Source organism: Dermacentor albipictus, chromosome 1, assembly GCF_038994185.2.
Source record: "Dermacentor albipictus isolate Rhodes 1998 colony chromosome 1, USDA_Dalb.pri_finalv2, whole genome shotgun sequence".
In the NCBI taxonomy this organism is placed as follows: Eukaryota; Metazoa; Arthropoda; class Arachnida; order Ixodida; family Ixodidae; genus Dermacentor; species Dermacentor albipictus.
In genome coordinates this window covers 283,978,513-284,002,053 of record NC_091821.1, presented here as the reverse complement: position 1 = coordinate 284,002,053, position 23,541 = coordinate 283,978,513, and the positions used below count along the sequence as shown (strand labels likewise).

The 23,541-nt window shown below is 47.8% G+C and overlaps 1 protein-coding gene and 1 non-coding gene across 2 annotated transcripts in view; both read left to right on the top strand.

The window, feature by feature from the left end:
• LOC139054423 (protein Skeletor, isoforms B/C-like) overlaps positions 1-23,541 on the top strand; it is a 455,133-nt gene that overhangs the window by 382,116 nt on the left and 49,476 nt on the right. The gene's annotated exons all lie outside the window — the stretch shown is intronic.
• On the top strand, positions 873-945 carry TRNAT-UGU (transfer RNA threonine (anticodon UGU)). Its single transcript has one exon. It is a non-coding gene; the product is annotated as a tRNA-Thr (tRNA).

Below are 23,541 nucleotides of genomic sequence, written 5' to 3'. Positions count from 1 at the left end.
TATATATATATATATATATATATATATATATATATATATATATATATATATATATATATATGTCATAAACGAGAAGAAAGGGGGTTAACCGAGGGGCCCGACTTTTATTAGTCATATCACGAGAAATAAACTGTAGCAGAACTGATAGTTGGGCGAGTTGGTACGAATTCATAGTAAAATATTCTTGCGCGCACAATTGACAAGGACACAGTGAAGCGCTCGTGTGTCCCCTTCACTGTGTCCTTGTCAATTGTGCGCGCAAGAATATTTTACTATGAATATCACGAGAAGCCAACAAACACTGACACCAAGGACAACATAGGGGAAATTACTTGTGCTTAATAAATGAAATAAAGAAACGAAAAATTAATGGAAATTAAACTAGATGAAAAAACAACTTGCCGCAGGTGGGAACCGAACCCACAACCTGCGCTTTCTTCATCCACATTAATTTACATTAATTTATCGTTTCGTTATTTCATATATTAAGCACAAGTAATTTCCCCTATGTCGTCCTTGGTGTCAGTGTTTGTTGGCTTCGCATGATATGACTGTATATATATATAAATATATATATATATATATATATATATATATATATATATATATATATATATATATATATATATATATATATACACACCTATATGATGGCTTCTCGTGCTATGATTAATAAGAATAGGGCACTTCAGTTAACCTCTTTTGTTCTCGTTCATAACATAAAGATATCACGTCGTACTCGTGACGCCTGCGGCAGAAAGGATGTTCCACATCCGCCACCGAGGTTTGTCAGTGGTGGCACTGGCTAAGACTCCTAAGGTTAGTTGTAGTAGTAAAACATAAATACCCAAGAAAGTGGATGGGAAAACGGCGCTGCGGTAGCTCAATTGGTGAGAGCATCGCACGTGTAATGCGAAGACGTGGGATCGTTCCCCACCTGCGGCAAGTTGCTTTTTCTTCCACTTTCGTTGCCTATAATTTATCAATTTTTTAAGTCAGTAAGTGCAAGTACTTGCCTCTAAGTTGCCCGTGGGGTCATTATTTCTTGGCTTCTAATCTAATGATTTATAAAAATCGGGCCCCTCGGTTAACTCCCTGTCTTCTCGTTTACATACATACATTATATATATATATATATATATATATATATATATATATATATATATATATATATATATATATATATGTCCTGAGCTAGACGCTCACCGATTGACCAACGGACGGAAAACAATGGTGGGCTAGCCAAGAAAAATCGCGCAGAAAGCATCACCGATGGTTGTCAATATCAGGCGCGCGAACCAACGAGAGCGAACTAATGTTTTACTTGCGAGCCCGTTCGTCGACCATCAACCACGAAAAGGGCCGACGGAGCCAAAGAAAGCGCTTCGAAAATTGCGGTGATCTCTTCGGAGCGCCACGGTTGGACGCCACGCAGAGCCAGCAAATGCGTTCAACTCATCCACTCCGCTGTAGGCGCGCCTTTGTAGCTACGACTAGAGTAAGTCGAAACCGAAGCGACGTATACAGCTTTTTTTCTTGCGCGCCACCACATTGCTACGCAGTGGCGCCATCTATGGGCAGTCCGCATGCTGGCTTGGGCGAGGGCTCCGTCTTGCACGGTAGGTTTTGGCGGCGAGGAGTTACGGAGTCGCCATCAATCGGAAGCGGCTCGCTGGCGTAGTATGAGGGATCACGCGGCGCGCTCCTCATAGGTTTTGCTGTCAGCGCTCATGGAAAACACCACGCGCGAGCGCTCCCGGCATTTCTGTAAGTACTTTCGAAACGAGAGAAGTTTTTTACTGTCTAAATAATAATCTTGGGCAAACTGAAAGCGTAGAATCGTTTTCAGACGCTATCTCTTTACCGAATACGCACAGTGAACGCCACTGCGCGTGGTCGCCACGATGGAGTCTCCCGAACCGGCTTTTTGCGTGAAATGTAGCCAAACGCTGAGAGTAAACTATGTGAAATATGTTGTTAGAGTGGGCTGTCTGTACAACCAAATGGGGCATAACAGAATGAAGCCTCAATGCAGCGATCGCACGGGTTCGCAGCGACCGACTGCGCGTCTGCATGCATGTCCGCGAACAATGTTTTGCTTTCGCTGTGAGCGCGTTTTCGCGCCGTGCCATGAGCTTTAGGCCGCAGAATATGAGCATTTGACAGTATACAAGCAGCCATTGTTGCTTGGGTGCTATCAGAGCTGTTCAAAATAATTTCATTGTAGAGACTTCGACGCCTACGGGGACTGTGATGTGCCGTCGCAACGATTGAATCTTTTTTTTTTTCTTCTGAATTTTGGACGTTTTCATATTATTTCTCGAGTTGCGTCGCACTGTATATTATCGGTGTTCTCAGCGTGCGATTTCCCGCTGCTTCTTTTTTGTAATCCAGTGCATTAACTCAGAACACAAACATGACCATATGCATGCTTTTTTTAAACGTGCTTCTTACCGCTGCCTTTCCACTCCACTGAACTTGCCAGTATCTATAGCATCGACAAGTTCATAGACCAAACCGTCATGACATTAGTCTGGCAGCGGACTCGGGCGAGCATCTCAGTGCGCGTTTTCAGAACATCGCGGACCGGGCGCCGTAGCAGAAATCTTCCTCGGGTCTGTGCTTGCTGCATACCCGAGTTGTAGCCCATTACTGTTTGCCGGTTTTATGTTTCGCGAGCCAAGCTTCACGCAGCTTCTTGTCCTGCGGCTACGTGTGAATAAGGCGGACACCGGCCTCCGTTACGTGCATCCGGCCCTGCGGGACTGAGCAGTAGCCTACCATGTTGCGCGCCTTCAAAGGCAGCCACTATACTTATTCTAGTGCTTTCAAGCGTTGTAAAGGAGACACTCGAAGCGGGAAAATCTCGCCACTAAATGAGGACCGCAACGTACGAGGGAATTTAAACTCTCGTTTTCAGCACGCTTCGGCGCTCTCGAAGCAGCGACGCGGCCGCTCTGTCCAAGTGATCCCTAATAGCACGTCACGCCGACGGTGGCGTCAGCTTTTCCAGTGGTGGAGCTCGAGGCCAATACGCTCGGTGGTAGTTTTCTGGCGTTTGTTTTCGCATTCGTGCGGTCTATTTAGTATGACGTGCGTCTTCTACGTGGTAAACGGTTCTGTGAGACGTGCTGAAGTCGGCATGACCGGAGTTTTTCGCTGGCGTTGAGTCGGACGCAGCACGCAGCGCGATGTGTTCGCGCATATTTGAGCCTAAATCAACCTCGGAGATATTGTATAATGTCATTTTATCGCGGTACTCTTCTTTGGTTCTAAGCTGCGGTTTAGGAGCCATGAAACGCACGCGACGATCGTAACAGCGTGGGTACCGTTCTGCTACGATAGTATCTGTGCTGTTATACTTTGACAAGCGTTCAAACGGTTAGCTGCAGATTACATTGCGTTACAAACTTGATTCGGTGGATGAGGTTTCCACCCATGAATAAAATAGTTTTGGTTAGTAATAACAACATACCTTACAGTGTGAATTAGGATTGTCCAGCAAAGCGACCGTTTACGAACTCTGTGAGCGTCCTAAGCAGTGATAGGTGCATGATTACAGACAGATTTGCTCTATATAGCGCACGGTCCAAGCATGCGGCATCAACGTTTACAGATCAATAAGCATTGTGCGGTGTGACTAGGGCAGGCCGTATTCCGGCGTTAGTACTGTGTTCTCTTTCTCTTTCACGAAAAATGATGATGACCGATTTTTTTTTTTCGGTAGTGTTTGTTCCGTTCTCTACGACGCACTCACACGTATTACGGACAGTTTCTGCGCAAGAATAGCCATCGCATTCTCTTGATGCGATCCCTTTCATATATTATGGCTTTACAGGACAAAAAGTCAATGTGGAAGCACATATCTTATTATGTATCACGCTGGTTTGGCAACCGCACTGATCGCCGTGTGGAGCAGCGCCATCAGCCTCATGCAGGCAGGCTGGCGTAGACATATAGTGATTTCAAGCCTACTAGACTCGAAATGCGGGAGAACGATGCCGGTCTATCACAAATATTTGATAGCCCCTGCGGCTTATATATATCGCAGTTGCCTTAGGTTGGCCGTACCCGAGCATACGCTCTTACGTTTTATATTTCTGTCCCTACAATAAGCGATCAGATACCAAGCTGACTTACCATTTCATGCTGGTAATACAGACACCGGTTCTCTTCGTTGAATTAAAACTGGTATACGCAAAACAGTTCACAACACATACACAGACCGCGGCTGATAATGCGCATCACATGTTTGCGCTCCGAAGAGATATTTCCGTGTACTGTAGTTACCGATGCACCGATAGGCTTCCCTGACGACTTTATATGAACGGACATTGCGTAAATTTCACAAAGTACGATCTAAAACATCTCGAAGTCGTTCCGCAGCACGCGACAGCAATACTTCGAAGCAGCGCCGCGCCGGATCGCTCAAGCGAGAGAGGAGGAAAGGCTCGCCACGCGCTCATTCCTCCTCCCCCAATGAAAAGGTCTATACTAGGGGTGTGCGAATATTCGAAATTTCGAATACGAATCGAATATTTTCCTTATTCGAAGCGTATTCGATTCGAGAAATGCATATTCGTAAATTCCCGAATATTCGAGGACGGCCGAATAATGGTCGAAACGGCGAAAATATTCGGACAGACTGTGAATAATTTAGCAATTAACGTTTTTTTCGCTTGCTCCACATTGTCCTAAGAACATGTTTATTCACTGAGAGCTTCACATGACCCGCTCATCATCTGTATGCTCTGCATCAAGATGGCAAGTTGGGCCAGTTGGTTAGGATTCATAGTAAGGTTCGTTACAGCGCAACACAAAACAAGGACAAAAGAAGGTACAAAACGACGACACAGCGTTACAGCACTGTGATCTTAAGTGCTGTAACGAAACTTACTATAGATGTGTACGCTCTGTTCCAGTCTATCTGTATCAGGCCCGTGAGACATGATCAGTTTCGATTTTTTTTTTACCAAGCTTTATTCCAGGGCTCTTTCATAACAATATATGATGTACTTTCGGGCTTTGTAAGTATGCACAATAAAATATGCACCTAGAAAATGTTACCTGGACCAATGTTGTCACAGTGCATAGAGAGCCTTTACTTTCTGAACATGTTGAGCAGTCAATTTTCCTTCGCGATAATCTGCAACAAGCGTTTACCTGACAGAGCATCACCTTACATTAACTGAGTGCATTACCTAGAATGAGTGCCTCTTTAACCTGAAGCAGCCTCGTAAAATGCAATATTATTTTTAAAAGGGTAATAAAGCTATTGTTACCTCGTTTTGCAATTTTTTAATTGTACACATATATTCGATATTCGATTCGATATTCGAACAGAGTTTTTCGCCTTATTCGTATTCGATTCGTATTCGAAAATTTCAATATTCGCACACCCATAATTTCAACCTTTGGTCATTAGCTACAGCTCAACATGGGAAAAAACAAAGACACTCGACCGCGGTAACTCAGGTAATACTTGAGCGGGTGCTGACACTTTTGTCACTCTGTAATATTCTGGCACCAAGCGCTTCAAGCATAACTACCGTTGATTCTGTGTACCCATGTGTGCATTTTATAGCACAGCCCTTAGGCGCCCGTTAATAGATTAAGCGTCCCCGTTGCTCGGCGTAACCACGCAAATGCGCTCCTGCCACTGCGCGTGCGTTCGTCGTCACCTTCTTCCACAGCTCGCACCTATGCCGCTCATCATGCCAGCATTCCCATACGGCCCCTCGCGCTCGTGCCACTGCTCGCGCGTTTGTCATTGCCTTCTTTGACTGCTGGTTATGATGGCACTGATCATGCCAGCGTTTCCATACCGCGCCTCGCGCTGGAACCACTGCTCGCGCGTTCGTCGTCGCCTTCTTCCACAGCTCGCTCCTATGCCGCTCATCATTCCAGCATTCCCATACTGCCCCTCGCGCTCGTGCCACTGCTCGCGCGTTCGTCGTTGCCTTCTTTGACTGCTGGTTATGATGGCACTGATCATGCCAGCGTTTCCATACCGCGCCTCGCGCTGGAACCACTGCTAGCGCGTTCGTCGTCGCCTTCTTCCACAGCTCGCTCCTATGCCGCTCATCATGCCAGCATTCCCATACTGCCCCTCGCGCTCGTGCCACTGCTCGCGCGTTTGTCATTGCCTTCTTTGACTGCTGGTTATGATGGCACTGATCATGCCAGCGTTTCCATACCGCGCCTCGCGCTGGAACCACTGCTCGCGCGTTCGTCGTCGCCTTCTTCCACAGCTCGCACCTATGCCGCTCATCATGCCAGCATTCCCATACTGCCCCTCGCGCTCGTGCCACTGCTCGCGCGTTTGTCATTGCCTTCTTTGACTGCTGGTTATGATGGCACTGATCATGCCAGCGTTTCCATACCGCGCCTCGCGCTGGAACCACTGCTCGCGCGTTCGTCGTCACCTTCTTCCACAGCTCGCACCTATGCCGCTCATCATGCCAGCATTCCCATACTGCCCCTCGCGCTCGTGCCACTGCTCGCGCGTTTGTCATTGCCTTCTTTGACTGCTGGTTATGATGGCACTGATCATGCCAGCGTTTCCATACCGCGCCTCGCGCTGGAACCACTGCTAGCGCGTTCGTCGTCGCCTTCTTCCACAGCTCGCTCCTATGCCGCTCATCATTCCAGCATTCCCATACTGCCCCTCGCGCTCGTGCCACTGCTCGCGCGTTCGTCGTTGCCTTCTTTGACTGCTGGTTATGATGGCACTGATCATGCCAGCGTTTCCATACCGCGCCTCGCGCTGGAACCACTGCTAGCGCGTTCGTCGTCGCCTTCTTCCACAGCTCGCTCCTATGCCGCTCATCATTCCAGCATTCCCATACTGCACCTCGCGCTCGTGCCACTGCTCGCGCGTTCGTCGTTGCCTTCTTTGACTGCTGGTTATGATGGCACTGATCATGCCAGCGTTTCCATACCGCGCCTCGCGCTGGAACCACTGCTAGCGCGTTCGTCGTCGCCTTCTTCCACAGCTCGCTCCCATGCCGCTCATCATTCCAGCATTCCCATACTGCCCCTCGCGCTCGTGCCACTGCTCGCGCGTTTGTCATTGCCTTCTTTGACTGCTGGTTATGATGGCACTGATAATGCCAGCGTTTCCATACCGCGCCTCGCGCTGGAACCACTGCTAGCGCGTTCGTCGTCGCCTTCTTCCACAGCTCGCTCCTATGCCGCTCATCATTCCAGCATTCCCATACTGCCCCTCGCGCTCGTGCCACTGCTCGCGCGTTTGTCATTGCCTTCTTTGACTGCTGGTTATGATGGCACTGATCATGCCAGCGTTTCCATACCGCGCCTCGCGCTGGAACCACTGCTCGCGCGTTCGTCGTCGCCTTCTTCCACAGCTCGCTCCTATGCCGCTCATCATTCCAGCATTCCCATACTGCCCCTCGCGCTCGTGCCACTGTTCGCGCGTTTGTCGTTGCCTTCTTTGAGTGCTGGTTATGATGGCACTGATCATGCCAGCGTTTCCATACCGCGCCTCGCGCTGGAACCACTGCTAGCGCGTTCGTCGTCGCCTTCTTCCACAGCTCGCTCCTATGCCGCTCATCATTCCAGCATTCCCATACGGCCCCTCGCGCTCGTGCCACTGCTCGCGCGTTCGTCGTCGCCTTCTTTGACAGCTGGCTCCGATGCCGCACATAATCCGAGCATTCCCATACCCCCCTCGCGTTCGTACCACTACTCGCGCGTTCGTCGCCGCCTTGCTTGACAGCTGGCAATTATGCCACTCATTGTGCCAGCGTTTCCATACCGCCCCTCGCGCTGCTGCCACTGCTCGCGCGTTCGTCGTTGCCTTCTTTCACAGCTGGCTCTGATGCCGCTCATCATGGCAGCATTCACATACTGGCCCTCGCGCTCGTGCCACTACTCGCGCGTTTGTCATCGCCATCTTTGACAGCTGGCTCCGATGCCGCACATAATGCGAGCATTCCCATACAGCCCCTCGCGCTCGTACCACTGCTCGCGCATTCGGCGTCGCCTTATTTGACTGCTGGCTACGTTGCCACTCATCATGGCAGCGCTTCCATATACCGCCCCTCGCGCTGGTACCACTGCTCGCGCGTTGGTCGTCGCCTTCTTTGACAGCTGGCTCTGATGTCGCTCATCATGCCAGCATTTACATACGTACTGCCCCTCGCGCCCGTGCCACTGCTCGCGCGTTTGTCTTCGCCTTCTTTGACAGCTGGGTCCGATGCGGCTCACAATGCGAGCATTCCCATACCCCCCTCGTGCTCGTACCACTGCTCGCGCATTTGTCGTCGCCTTCTTTGACTGCCTGCTATAATGCGAGTCATCATGCCAGCGTTCCGATACCGCCCCTCGCGCTAGTACCACTGCTCGCGCGTCCATCGTAGTCTTCTTCCACAGCTGTCTCCGAAGCCGCTGAGTATGCCAGCATTGCCATACAGCCCCTCGCGCTCGTGCCACAACTCGCGCGTTTGTCTTCGCCTTCTTTGACAGCTGGGTCCGATGCGGCTCACAATGCGAGCATTCCCATACCCCCCTCGTGCTCGTACCACTGCTCGCGCATTTGTCGTCGCCTTCTTTGACTACTGGCTATTATACCACTCATCATGCCACCGTTTCCATACCACCCCTCGCCCTGGTACCACTGCTCGCGCGTTCGTTGTCGCCTTCTTTCTCAGCTAGCTTCGAAGCCGCTGAGCATGCCAGCATTATCATACGGCCCCTCGCGCTTGTGCCACTCCTCGAGCGTTCGTCGTGGTCTTCTTTGACTGCTGGCTATGATGCCACTCATCATGCCAGCGTTTCCATACCGCCCCACGCGCTGGTACCACTGATCGCGCGTTCGTCGCCGTCTTCTCCCACACCTGGCTATGATGCCGCTCCTAATGGGAGCGTTCCCATACTGCCCCTCGCGCTCGTGCCACTCCTCGCGCGTTCGTCGTCGTCTTCTTCCACAGCTGTCTCAGAAGCCGCTGAGCATGGCAGCATTCCCATGCTGCCCGTCGCGCTCGTGCCACAGCGCACGCGTTTGTCGTCGCCTTCTTTAACAGCTGGCTCCAATGTTGCTGATAATGCCAGCATTCCCCTACGGCTCCTCGCGCTCGTACCACTGCTCGCATGTTTGTCGTCGCCTACTTTGACAGCTGGCTCTGATGCCGCTCATAATGCGAGCATTCCTAGAGGGCCCCTCGCGCTCGTGCCACTGCTCGCGCGTTCGTCGTCGTCTTCCACATCTGGCTCCAATGCCGCTCATCATGCCTGCATTCCCATACTACCCCTCGCGCTCGTGCCACTGCTCGCGCGTTCGTCGTCGTCTTCCACACCTGGCTCCAATGCCGCTCATCATGCCTGCATTCCCATACTACCCCTCGCGCTCGTGCCACTGCTCGCGCGTTCGTCGTCGTCTTCCACACCTGGCTCCAATGCCGCTCATCATGCCTGCATTCCCATACTACCCCTCGCGCTCGTGCCACTGCTCGCGCGTTCGTCGTCGTCTTCCACACCTGGCTCCAATGCCGCTCATCATGCCTGCATTCCCATACTACCCCTCGCGCTCGTGCCACTGCTCGCGCGTTCGTCGTCGTCTTCCACACCTGGCTCCAATGCCGCTCATCATGCCTGCATTCCCATACTACCCCTCGCGCTCGTGCCACTGCTCGCGCGTTCGTCGTCGTCTTCCACATCTGGCTCCAATGCCGCTCATCATGCCTGCATTCCCATACTACCCCTCGCGCTCGTGCCACTGCTCGCGCGTTCGTCGTCGTCTTCCACACCTGGCTCCAATGCCGCTCATCATGCCTGCATTCCCATACTACCCCTCGCGCTCGTGCCACTGCTCGCGCGTTCGTCGTCGTCTTCCACACCTAGCTCAGATGCCGCTCATCATGCCAGCATTCACATACTGCCCCTCGCGCTCGTGCCACTGCTCGCGCATTTGTCTTCGCCTTCTTTGACAGCTGGCTCCAATGCGGCTCATAATGCGAGCATCCCCATATCGCCCTCGCGTTCGTACCACTGCTCTCGCGTTGGTCGTCGCTTTCTTTGACAGGTGGCTATGATGCCACTCATCATGCCAGCGTTTCCATACCGCCCCTCGCGCTGGTACCACTGCTTGCGCGTTCGTCGTTGTCTTCTTCACAGCTGGCTCCTATGCCGCTCATCATGCCAGCATTCCCATACTGTCCCTCGCGCTCGTGCCACCGCTCGCGCGTTTTTCGTCACCTTCTTTGACAGCTGGATCCGATGTGGCTCATAATGGGAGCTTTTCCATACGGCCGCACGCTCGTCGTCGCCTTCTTTGACAGCTCGCTATGATGCCGCTCCTAATGTGAGCATTGCCATACGGCCCCTCGCGCTCGTACCACTGCTCCCGCGTTCGCCGTTGCCTTCTTTGACAGCTGGCTATGATGCCACTCATCATTCCAGCGTTCCCTTTCCGCCCTTCGCGCTGGTACCACTGCTCGCGCGTTCATGGTTGCCTTCTTTCACAGCGGGCCCGGATGTCGCTCATCATGTCAGCGTTTCCATACCCCCCTTCGCGCTCGTGCCACTGCTCGTTATTTTGTCGTCACCTTCTTCCACAGCTGGCGCCGATTTCGCCCATTATGCCATCGTTCCCATACTGACTGTCGTACTCGTGCCACTGCTCGCGCGTTTGTCGTCGTCTTCCAGATCTGGCTGCGATGTTGCTCATAATGCCGGCGTTCCAATACTGCCCCTGCCACTCGTGCCAGTGCTTGCGCCTTCGTGGTTGTCTTCCGCAGCTAGTTCAAATGTCGCTCATCATGCCAGCGCGCATCCACTGCGCATCACCATCGCGTGTGGGGAAACCGAACGTCGGCTTCTCGAACGCGTACACGATACTGGCCGTGTTTGGCGATCTAAGCTAAGAATGTGACATGGGCATCAAATGATAGGCCACGGCGTACATCGCGCCGGAGCGAAATGAGGTATGCACCGAAAACAGTGAGGTGTCAATTCAAAATCGGTCATCCAATTAGAAGCAAAATGTTCTCAGGGGGCCAGTTCAGTGACTTCACTGTTAGTGTCACAGTAGGCTTGACTCAGGTGCAGGATTTCTTCATACAGTTGTTTTTCCTGCTACGAATGGCACTTAGCGTGAATGTCCAGGCTGTCCACCTCCTTCGCGGAGAGAAAATGTGAAGTAGCGTATGGCTGGTCTCCGCTGGTTAACGCAGCAGCATGAATGTACTCTCCTTTACATTTAATACATCTATAAAATATACATTTAATATAAAAGTATTTGCTACATCACCGAGGACCACGCTTGCACTTTCATATTCACAAAAAATTCAGTGTCTTTTCTACTATGCGAAGAATGATGAACAGCGAAGCTGTGAATGGGGGCCTCTTAACCCATTAAGGACCAGCGTGACCATATGGTCACGTTAGTCTGCACAGTGGATTTTAATAAATAAGGTTAAGAAAACGGCACCAAAATCGCCTTTGACATGCCGATTGACAGATTAGAGTCCCCTTTATGGATACCAAGTGTCAGCAGCTGTCAGTCGTTTTGTGGGAGCCCCTCGCAGAGGCGTGAATAAGTGTTGCTATGCGAGTAGCGTCGCGATGCATCGCTCCAAAGGTTAAGTGTTTTTTTTCTTCACTACTTGCTTAAGCAATTGTTGGATATCGTTACCTCCATATTGCTCTTTGAATATGTGACCTCCGATGAGCATTTGGGAAAGAATTATGTTTGATTTATCCATGAACGAGTACGTTATCTTGTGCGTTGCCATATGGTCACGCTAGGCCTTTAGGATACCGAACTTTTTGGTTTTTTTTCAAACTGCATTCTCATCTCTTGCACGGCTGCTGGCGCGTTCCCACAGTGGTTATTTGTTATTTTATTGTCTGAATAGGTAGACGTTGGAAGAAATAGCGAAGATACTCGAAGAGGAAGATGACGATGTGTCAGTGATTTATATCGAGCTGCCAGATCTGGCAGCTCGATATAGGCTAGCACCTATTTGGATGAACACTCGGCCGATGAAGACTCAGACAGGCTCATTGAGAATCTAAGCGGGCGGCAGCTATGAGCCGGCGCTGAAGCTGTTTTCTCTGACGCACGCAGCATTGGTGGATGCGAGTCTGACCACAACGACCCCGACGGGCAAAGTGACGGAACATCAGAGGTGTCTTCTGCTGCAGTTCATGCGGCCATTCCTGCGAAATTATCCACTGCTTCTAAGTGGACGAAGGGTGGTCTCCAGAAAAGCCTTGGCATATTTCCCGACCCAAACTTTGCTGCTTAAAGGGACTTTTCAGCTGTTGAGTTGTTCGAACTCTTTTTTGACGAAGCCGTCGTGGAGCTGTTAGTCGAACAAACAAGAAACGTTATATTGAATATGCGTGATCCAAAGGTTACCAAAGAAGAATTAAGATAAGTTTTCTTGGAGTACTTGTTTTTTTCCGGCTATAACCGCTTGCCAGTGAAAAAGTGCTATCGGGACAGCGGCACGGATATGTGCAACACGATGACCTAGAATGCTATGCGAAGAAATCGCTTCATACAGATAATGTGATTCCTGCACGGAGCGAAATGCAAACCTAACGCTAAGTGACAATTTGGCAAAGTTGCGCCCATTGATGGCACTATTGAAAACAAGATTTCTGGAGCACTTTCAACCTGTGCGTCACCTGAGCTATGACGAAAGTATGATTGAGTATTATGGTCGTCATGACTGGAAACAGTTCATACGCGGAAAGCCTATCCGCTTCGGGCATATAGTATGGCGGCTACATGCCAAGAACGGATACCTTGTAAACCTCAAAGGCTCTCAAGGCAAGCAGGGGATCTCGGAACATCTAAAAATATGAAAAGAACTTCGGAAAAGCAGCGGCGCCACTTCTTCAAATGCGGGGTGAGCTCGCAGCAGAGACGCACAACCTTCCTTTTTTTTCTATTTTGATAATTTATTCACAAGCATGCAGCTACTCAGGCACCTCAAGGCAGAGGGCTACGAAGGCACGGGCACAGTGAAGCAGAACCGTGTTCCCAAAGAATGCCCTATCGCTGGACCAGAACTCGTCAAGCGCCAACCTCGCAAGCACGAAGGGCCCGTGCTGAGCGACAGTGGGATAATTGTTGTCCGCTAGATGGACAATTCTGTAGTAACGATCGTAGGCACCATTCAAGGCGTAGAGTCAATGTCATATGCAGACAGGTACTCTCGTATTCAAAAGAATCGAATCAAGGAGGCCCGTCCGAACACTGTTGCTCAGTACAAGATTTATGGGAGGTACGGACCAGATGGATGCAAATGTAGGTGCCTACAGGTTTGCAATCCGTGGCAAAAAGTGGTGGTGGCCGATTTTCACTTGACTTTGTGATGTATCTATCAGCAACACTTGGACGTTAATTCGTAGCACAGGGCTCACCGTCACGCACGTGGAGTTCCGCAGGCAAATTGCACAAAGCTACCTGATACGCGATGGGGCAATAAGCCTAGAGGGCCTGGTCAATGCAGAATCCCAAAGACTGGTGATGTCCTGACTGGTACAGGGTATGACCAAGTGGCCCACTTTGTTGCGCCAATACCTAATGGCAAGAGGTGGAGGTGTGCATGAGATAACTGCAACAACGCGGTGCACCCAAAACGCACAAAGTATGACGTCGGCATATGTATTCCATGATTTAAACCATATCACACTAAATAGGTGCTCGACTATTCGCTATGTATGTTTTTTGTGGCGTTTCATGGCTTGAAATAAATGTTTTTCACTGCGCGCATTTTGCTGCAGCGTAAGGGCCCAGCGTGACCATATGGTCACGGGCTATATTTCAAAAACTAATTAGGCAAGAGTATTAATTTTTTGCATGTGAATTATTAGTATAAAGGTAAGTTAATATATTAGATTTATTTCAAGATAGCAAGAAAAAAAAGAAACCGGTCCCTAATGGGTTAATGGCGAACTGAACTTCCGCCGCGGATCAGCCCGGCATTGCACTATCTTCGAGATTGGCCCACGTATTGTGAGTGTTTAACGCCTGCTTCATCTCCGACGCCGGTCAGCCCGGCATTGCACAATCTTCGGAATCAGCCCACGTATGAAAAAGTCTCGGTCTACGTATACGAAGACGCGATCACCCAGAACCTAGCCACAAACAGCTTCGCTGCAAAAACGGCGAAACACGGATATACGTGCGGTTTTCGGCGGAATGAGCACGTAGTTTAAGTTTCGCGGTCTTCCCACCTTCCCAGTGTTGCTCCGCTCGGCACAGGCGCAGCTTAGCAGTGCGGCACCTTACTGCTCAGCGATTATTCGTGAGATTCTGCAGCGGATGGACGTGTTTTTCCAGTTTTGTGTGCATGCTTTAAGCTTGCTTCTGTTTTTGATTTGCCGATTCTTTAGTCTTTAAATAATAATTGGGTAGTCTTCTTTCTTTTTGTCTTTTAGTGTGCGCAGGTGTGTTTCGTGTATATTTGGTTTTGCAGGATAGTCAGAGCGTCCTTTCGCGCCACGTGTTTTAGCACGTGCAACCTTGTGCGACTTTATATTTTCATAGCCTTTAAATAGCAGCTTGGAAGTGGAAAGACTAATAGCTATTAGGTGGTTTTACTGTGTGTGCTTTGGTATCGGGAATATTGCTTTGGTAGGAAAGTGACAGCGTGGCCGCGTGTTCGAACACGTGTGAAAACGTGTCATACCTTAAGTCTGTGCGGCATTGCTTGCTTTTAAAACATTGGTGAGAATTACTTTGCCCCATGTAAAAGATTCAGATTGTGTGCGTATCTGTTTTTCCTAGATGGTACGTGCTCTGAAAGCTTCGGTGTTTACATTAGAAAAGCCGTGCAATACATTTCAAGAAAGCCGGGAAAGCATGCAGTGTACGGGGTGTCCTTCAACGCAGACGAGGGGATGGATGAGAATGGAGAGGGAATCGACTCAATTGGCAGACACTGTGATGTCGATGCTTGGCTGAAGAAAATGGAGGCTTTCAGGATGACCTTGTCAAACGGGTCGAAGAGCTAATCATCATCATCATCATCAGCCTGGTTACGCCCACTGCAGGGCAAAGGCCTCTCCCATACTTCTCCAACTACCCCGGTCATGTACTAATTGTGGCCATGTCGTCCTTGCAAACTTCTTAATCTCATGCGCCCACCTAACTTTCTGTCGCCCCCTGCTGCGCTTCCCTTCCCTTGGAATCCAGTCCGTAACCCTTAATGAACATCGGTTATCCTCCCTCCTCATTACATGTCCTGCCCATGCCCATTTCTTTTTCTTGATTTCAACTAAGATGTCATTAACTCGCGTTTTTTCCCTCACCCAATCTGCTCTTTTCTTATCCCTTAACATTACACCCATCATTCTTCTTTGCATAGCTCGATGCGTCGTTTTCAATTTAAGTAGAACCCTTCTCGTAAGCCTCCAGGTGGCTGCCCCGTACGTGAGTACTGGTAAGCCACAGCTGTTATACACTTTTCTCTTGAGGGATAATGGCAACCTACTGTTCATGATCTGAGAAGGCCTGCCAAACGCACCCCAGCCCATTCTTATTCTTCTGATTATTTCAGTCTCATGATCCGGACCACCGGTCAATACCTGTCCTAAGTAGATGTATTCCCTCACCACATTCAGTGCCTCGTTACCTATCGTAAACTGCTGTTCTCTGCTGAGACTGTTAAACATTACTTTAGTTTTCTGCAGATTAATTTTTAGACCCACCCTTCTGCTTTGCCTCTCCAGGTGAGTGAGCATGCATTGCAATTGGTCTCCTGAGTTACTAAGCAAGGCAATATCATCAGCGAATCGCAAATTACTTATGTATTTTCCATTAACTCTTATCCCCAATTCTTCCCTATCCAGGTCTCCGAATACCTCTTGTAAGCACTTGCACGGAAGGTAGTGGAAAAAAAGACTTCAAGCAGCTGAGCAAAAGCTGAATAGGGCCGCCATTCTGAACGAGAATGGTCGTGACAAATGCAATCTCCCGGCGTGAAATGCAAAAATGCAATCTCCCGGCGTGACAGGAGAGGGAGTGTCAGCAAAGCACGGGGAATACGTGAAACGTGGGGAGGAAGCAGCTGGAATGAGCGGCACCTACCTTGAGGGCGCGACGCAAAAAAAGCAGGAGCGCAGGGGTCAATGCCCCTTGTCAAGTCCGAATCACGCGGAAAAGGGCAAAGGGAATCAGGGAGAGGTAGGAGAGAGTGAAATGGTGATTATCGCCGGCAACAAACCTGGCTAGGTGCTCAGAAGTGATTGTGCATAAGGTGAAAGTGAAAGGAGATAAAAGAGTGGCTGTAGGGACATTTCCAGGGCGGACATTAGCTTCTGTCATGGAGCGAGCGAAAGCAAAGGTTGCGGGAAATGGACACGTGCGCAGCCTTCTCATAGTAGCAGGTGGGCTAAATGACGTCCTAAACAGGAAAGCGACAGGACTAGCCCAGCGCTTGGAGAAGGGGGTTGACGAGTTGCGCGAGCTGTCCCCTCAGGGGCAGCTCGTGTTGTGCGCGGTGCCGGAGGTGCCTGTGCGTGACAGTCACGTACAAAGAGCCTTAGTGGCTGCTAATGAGGCGGTATGGAAAATGAGCCGAGAGAAAGGTTTCGAGGTTGTCGAAGTAAACAAGGAAGTGAGAAGGTGGGGTGGTCTTGAACGAGACGGCACCCACTTCAATTACAAGCTTGGACGAGCAGTGGGCTGGCGACTTGCTGGTTGCGCTGTCGCTTTTTTAGGGGGCCCATGGGCGCTCAGGAGGCCAGAATAGGTAGTAATGAAGAACGTCCTCTAGGGGAACCTAAGAATAGCATCGCCGTCAATGACAGGGACAGGAGGAAAACAAGAAAGAGGGCACGTCATGCAATAGGCTACATCAACATGCAGGGCGGTGGAAGAAAGGAAAAGTGGACAGAGAATGAGGAGCAGTTAAATAGCGAACAAATAGGCGTGTATGCGGTTACAGAAATGCACCTTAGGGACTCCGAAGAGCCGCCAGTGATTGAGAATTATGTTTGGGAAGGGTGCAACAGAACTAAGTCGGAAAGAAAGCGAGGCGGAGTCGGAATGCTCATCCATGAGGGAGCCAAATGAAGAAGTAAATTTAGAATATAAAGAGCATCTTTGGTTATCTGGTACAATGAGTGGGGAAAAACTAGGCTGGGCGTAACGTATTTTTCGACCGGAAATAATTGCACAGTGAAGAATCAAGTGCTAGTAGAATGCCGAAGGGCTGATATGAAGGGTATCGGGAATGATGCCGAAATTATCCTATTACGTGACATGAATGCCCATGTACAGGATCTCGATGACTATACCCACAACAACGAGAAGTTAGTGCTAGATCTCTCTGAGCAACATAGCCTCGTAATCGTGAACACAGGGCCTAAGTGTGAAGGGCAGATCAAGTGGGACGTGGAAAACTGGCAATCGACCATTGATTACTGTCTGATAAAAGAATTCATGATAACTTGATAGAAATGGTCATTGACGAGGAAGGGTAAAGCCGTGCAGAGAGTGACCATAAACGCATCAGTTTGATAATGGGATATGTAGTTGGGAAAGAGAGCAAGGAGTGCAAAATGGCCAGCCCAAATTTCAACGCTGAACAAATAGCGAATATAGTCACAAGAGTCGAGGAAGAACTTGGCAAATGGGCAAGTGAAAAGTGGGAATGTAGTGAGCTTCTAAGTGTAATAACGACAGAAATACGGCAAGAGAAACAACATGTTGGTTAGAAAGGAAACAAAGAAACCGAAAAGCTGGTGGAACAGGGAGATACGAGAAGCGATCGCCGAACGACAGAAAGCATCCCGACAGCACAGACAGGCAAAGAAGGCGCAATTGCGGCAGAATGAAGTAACCAGTAAATGGGAAATATACCGGGAGAAAATATCTATGGTTAAAATACTGGTGCAAGCAAAACTAAAAGGTGAAAGTGAACGTTGGTTGTCAGAAATACGTGATAAAAAGGTGCCGCACCTATAATATTTTGGAACCAAATAAAATTATTACGCAAGAATTCAACAACAATATAACAACATATCCTAGAGGAAGATGGAAACAAACTGGAAGGGGAAGCGGCATTAAATTACATCCGAAAAATAATAGCCGGATCATTGTAACGCAATGACGAGGTTCTATATGAAGAAAAAAAGAGCGTCAAAGAGAACCAGATGGAAAAGGAGCTGGTACTGACAAATTTCAACTGGAGGCAAGCTGAAGAAAGAATTCCTAAGCGCACAGCCACAGGGCTAGACGAGGTTCCCGTTAGGCTGATCAATAAACTAGGACCAAAAAGTTACGAAGTTCTGGTGAAAGCAGTGAAAAATACTTTAAAAGATAGAAGAATATCTGAGAGTTGTCGGCAAAGTAGGATGAATTTAATTTATAAAGGCAATGGGGAGAAAGATAGAATTGACTCGTATAGACAGTTGACCATTACATAGGTAACATATAAGTTAGCAATGCAGGCAATCAAATTAAAATGCAAGCATGGGCAGACACTAATGGCATTTTGGGAGAACTTCGACTGGCTTCAGAAGAGGTAGGCGTTTGGAGGATAATTTATTTGTTCTTAATCAGTGTGCTGAAATATCAAGATTGGGAAACAGACCGTTATATGGTGGCCTTTTTAGACATTACAGGAACGTATGACAACTTAAATCGCAACATTTTTGTGGGGTATTCTGGAAGGGCCATGAGACCCCTTCACAAAAGTTCTTGAAGATAAGTTAGAGCGTGTTCAGAAAAGGGCTGCAAGATTTGTCAGGGGCATCTACGACTACGAAACTAGAGGTTCACAAATCAGGGAAAATCTAGGGTGGAAGTTGCTGTCCAGACGCAGAAAAATAATCACGTTAAACTTTCAGACAACATTAAGAGCGGTAACACAGGAATCGATAAGAACATATATTTAAAACCACCGCATGATCAGTCTAAGAGACGCGACAGTTCCGAGAAAATAAGGGCCTACCAAAGTCGTATTAATGTATTTCAGTTTTCATTCTTTCCGCGAACAATTACAGAATGGAATTTGCTCCGGGATAAGGTAGTGTCTGGGCCCAATTTTTCATCTGCCATAGAGAACTTTACACGAATCTGTTTTAGACAATATTTCCAGTCTGCCGTTTTATGCATTGTGTAACAAATTTTATAATCGGCTGTTGTTAGTATTGGATGTGTTGTCTTTCTCTGCTAATTACGATGATGGTATTTTTAATACTATAGCTGATATGATGCCGTTTTTCTCGAAGTTCAATCTTTGACCTTTATGTCTGTAATTAACCCCCCTACGATAATGCCCAACTCGGGCGCTGTAGGTATTTGTAATAAAAAAATAACAAGGGCAACGCTTAAGCGACGATTGTCTACAGCTTTTGAGAGCGATTCACCTAGAAAATACCATTTGCGTTGAATGGGAAGGGATGAGGAGCAAGGAGGAGGTTGATATCAACAACGAACTGAGCCAGGGATGCCCTTTATCCCCACTGCTGTTTATGATGTACACGTTAAGGATGGAGAGGGCGCTAGAAGGAAGTAATACCGGGTTTGAAGTTGAAGTTGAAGTTTACTTTCACCACTAACAGTACAGTGTGTTTTGCACAGAACAGTTGTGGCGTGGAAAGTGGGAAAAAAGCTGCGCTGATGCAGCTTGACTAGCCCCACCTCCCATCCGTACAAGGCAGCAGAACGACAGCACAGCAAACTTCATACAGTCTTAACGTATTATAGAAAAATAAAAAATAAAAACGTGTACAATAATTGTCAAGTATACATAATTAAATGCGCCCTTGGGTGCCTACAAGTACATCAATCATTCAAGCACAAAAAACCAAAACCAACGACAAGAAAATTATTGCAAGGTAACATAATAGTAAGACATACTGTAAACAGAAAGGAGGGCTTTAGTTAGACAGAATTTTTCTAGGCTTGTAGCAGATTATGTAAACATGTTGAATAGCTCCCTGCCTGAAAGGACACGCAAGTGATCTTGTGTAAGCTTGAACGTATTGAGTACGTGTGGAATGGTGAATTTTAACATTTGGAGACCGTAGTTCATTCGTGTTCAGGGAATGTGCCAGTGTTCAGAATTTCTGATGGGACGCAATGAAATGTTCGGCTGTAATTGCGCTAAACCTCTTAAGTTTAGGCTATTTCTACGAATTTCTGACCTTAACGACAACAATTGATGTTCATAGGCAACGCTGAATTTTAAAACCTTAAACTTCATTTAATAAATGAGATGTATGATCTCTATAGCCTAAATTAGCAACAGCCCGCAAAGCACACTTCTGACGTGTATGTATCTTTTTCTTTAATGTTTGAGTTCCAGATGCCCATACCAACTGGCAGTAGCGTAGGTGGGAACTAAAAAGCGCATTAAAAATATGAAGTTTCTGGGGAACCGGCAGAAACGACTGACACTTCCTTAGCATACCTAGGGCTTTTCTTAGTTTAATACATAATTCTTCAATGTGAGAATCCCACAGCATATGTTGCTGAAAGATAATACCTAATGTTTTGACAGTCTCTCAAAGTTCAAATTCAAAATTATTTAGTAGCAATTTATGTGAGTACTTGCAAGCCATTCCTTTCGCGCGGAAAAGAACGGCCTTGGTTTTAGAGCTGTTGATTTATAATGAATTACGACAAGACCATTCGGACAATTTATGTAAAGTTTAGTTATGCTGTATTAGCTGCTTGAATCAACTCATCAAGGTTTGCTCCTGTAAAAAATAAGCTCGTGTCATCTGCATAGATTATGTATGTTATTGATCGATCTATGTTTACAATATCATTAATATAAAGGTTAAATAAGAGAGGGCCTAATATACTTCCCTGCGGTACACCACGATTGATTTTTTTGGGCATAGATATTTCCCTTTTTATTGACACACACTGGTACCGGTCGCTAAGATAGCTCCTTATTAAGTCAAGTGTAACGCCTCTGATGCCTTAATAGGGCAATTTTTCTAACAATGTTTGGTGATCAATCCTATCAAACGCTTTTGTAAAATCTACGAATACGCCTAGTGTGAGCTTTCTTGCTTCAATGTTGCCTAGTATGACCTCTTTCTGATGTAGAAGTGCTGTCTCTGTCGATACACCTGACCTGAAACCGTATTGTGCTGCTGTAATCACAGAATACATGTCCAAAAATTTTGAAAGTCTAGTGAAAATAATTTTTTCCAGAGCCTTTGAAAATACTGGCAATACCGATATTGGTCTGTAATTACTCATTTCGTTTTTGTCGCCACTTTTGTAAAGTACCGCGACCTTGGCTTTTTTCGTACGCTGAGGGAACAGACCTGTGTTTAAAACAAGATTATATATATGGGTCAAACAAGGTACTAATAAATCGAGGACAAAATCTCTTATACAAATGGGCGGGTACAGTAGTAGAGCAGCAGCTTCCAGGTTTATTTTATGCGGACGACATTGTGTCGCTAGCTAACAAGGAAAGTGATTTGCAACGTCTGGCTAATATCTGTGGACAGGAAGGCGAGAATTTAGGCTTGAAGTTTAGTGTTAGAAAATCAGGTATTATGGTATTCAATGAAAACAGTGAACAGGCATTGGCAATACAGGGCCAGCAAATACCTGGGGTAGAAGAATATAAATACCTTTGTATATGGATAAACGAAGGCAATATATATATGGAAACACAGGAAAAAACAATATCAGTGAAGGGGAAGAGAAATGGCAGCCTTAATGAAGCACAGAGTGCTATGGCGGTACAATAGGTACGAGGTGCTCCGGGGTATGTGGAAAGGTGTAATGGTTACAGGACTTACGTTTGGAAAGGCGGTTGTTTGGTTTAAATCAGGGGCACAATCAGGACTCGATGGGAACCAAAGTTCAGTGGGACACCTCGCATTGGGCGCTCACGGGAAGACTACAGATGAAGCTGTGCAGGGTGATACGGGCTGGACCAGTTTTGAAGTGAGGGAAGCTCACAGTAAAATTGATCACTAAGAACGACTGAGGAATATGGAAGTAAATGGTCTGGAAGGGTGTTGAAGTATTTGGGCAGGAAAAACATTGATTCACAGTGGAGGAAAAGAACTAGGTAGCTTACCAGCAAATATGCGGCCTGTCAAGTGAGCAATACAGCAACAAAGAACGTCAAGCGGGAAGTCAGAGTGGCTGAAATAATAATAATATTTGGGGTTTTACGTGCTAAAACCACTTTCTGATTATGAGGCACGCCGTAGTGGAGGACTCCGGAAATTTTGACAACCTGGGGTTCTTTAACGTGCACCTACATCTAAGCACACGGGTGTTTTCGCATTTCGCCCCCATCGAAATGCGGCCGCCGTGGCCGGGATTCGATCCCGCGACCTCGTGCTCAGCAACCCAACACCATAGCCACTGAGCAACCACGGCGGGTATGGCTGAAATAATCTTATGGGTGGCGGCAAGGGAAAAGAAACCTGCCATGAGTAACTACTTAAGAGGAAAAAACGAAATTTGACAAAAAAAAACAATTTATGATAACTCTATGGGAGCTCATTAATTTTCGAAGCGATATCGGCATGCCTTAGAACACGCACCTATAAAGCGATATATAGAAAGGATGAAGAAGCTTGTGCTTGCTGCGGTAAAGCTAGAGAAACGATGGAGCATGTTTTACTAGAATGTAAAGATATCTGCGCAGCGGTCGATTTAGGCACCACTGGCCTACTTGAAGCCTTTGGATTCAGCGAGAGCAGGGGGAAAGTAAACATGTCCGCAGTAGAGATTAGTGAGAGGCGACTGGAAGATTGGTAGAAGTAAGGAAACAACAAAAAACGGAGACGTACAAAAACAAGGTTCTCAATAGGGGGTCAGAAAATTTGGTTGTGGGAGTTCATAGTGTTTTGTTTTTAGCTTTTTTCCGTTTTTAACCTAGGCAGGACATTAGGCAGTATAATACCAAGAGCTTGGTGGCGCAAGCGACCGCCCCATTCCAAAGGGGACGCTGGTAGCATCCATCCATCCATCCATCCATCCATCCGTCCGTCCGTCCGTCCGTCCGTCCGTCCGTCCGTCCGTCCGTCCGTCCGTCCGTCCATCCATCCATCCATCCATCCATTCATCCATCCATCCATCCATCCGTCCGTCCGTCCGTCCTTTGCCGTCTTACATTTGGAAGTGCGGTTGTTTGCTTGAAATCATGCGTACAATCAAGACTCGATGCCAACGAAAGGTCAGTGGGACGCCTGGCATTGAGCGCTCACGGGAAGACTACAAATGAATCTGTGCTTCAAAGTGTTGTTTACACTGGCTTTACTCAACAACAAAGTATAACAAAAACATAGACGTTTCGCCACCTATGCGGGTGGCATCGTCAGTACACAATGGCAACAAATGAGAAATACATCCTATTTATCTATGAAAGTGCCGTAAACATCCGGCAGGGGGCCACGGTTAGAGTTACATGAAGATTGATTACGACGGATGAACCATGATTCTACGAACTTTCTTGGGCCCCATCGGTGTTCCCGTGCTAGTGTGGTTACATTGTTAAAATCAAACATGTGTCCCTTTGATAAACAATGATCAACCAATTCTGTCTTGGCACGTGTAGCATGGGTGGC